Raw genomic sequence first — 778 nt, 5'->3', positions numbered from 1 at the left:
AGGCTGCGTTTGCAGACGTGCAGCGCAGCACCTAAGTTGGGTAGGACCAATAAAGCGGGGTGTTACGCGCTAGAAATTGCTCCTTGTGTGCCGCTTGTTGCACAGAGCTGTGATTCGATGGGGGGTTTTTAAACATTGTTCAAACACAAAGCGGTCAGTCCTGGCGCTGATATGCCTCCAGCTGCGGCTAAAGTGGGTGGCAGTGAGGAGAGCAGAAGGCAGCCAAGCGTCAGTGGTTGCCATCTGCAGCTCAGGGACCTGCCAGCCAGATGCAGGTTTCTCTCTAATGAAAGTTTCCCATCCCTTTTTGAATCTCTGTAAACCTTGAGCATGGAGTTCCACAACTTCATTACGTGAAAAAGCGCACCTTTTTGTTTTGAATCTTTTGCCTGCTGTTTTCATTAGATGACCTCTAGCTCCTGTTTTAATTTATTCATTTTCTACATGTTAAAGACTTTTATGCAGGGTTTTTTTTATTGGTTTATTTGTTATTATGTAAAATTTGGTGTAATAGGCGATGAAAATGTGGTTTAGCTCTGAGGATTTCCACCCACTGGAGATCAAAGCGAAAAGAATGAATACCCTAATAGTGGAAGTACATTTTCATTTTAAATGAGACGTAACAACAGGTTATGAAGAAAAACATCTTGTGATGGTTATTCAGCTGTGTAAGATTGCAGTGTTCCACCCTGTAAACAGTGATAGGAGATTATCACAGTCTTTCAATTACTAGATATTCTCGGGTGGGAGAAGATGCCAAGCAACCCATCGTCCTGCT

The sequence above is a fragment of the Buceros rhinoceros genome, unplaced genomic scaffold (genome assembly GCF_000710305.1).
Source record: "Buceros rhinoceros silvestris isolate BGI_N320 unplaced genomic scaffold, ASM71030v1 scaffold12293, whole genome shotgun sequence".
In the NCBI taxonomy this organism is placed as follows: Eukaryota; Metazoa; Chordata; class Aves; order Bucerotiformes; family Bucerotidae; genus Buceros; species Buceros rhinoceros.
This window is presented reverse-complemented; position numbering follows the sequence as displayed.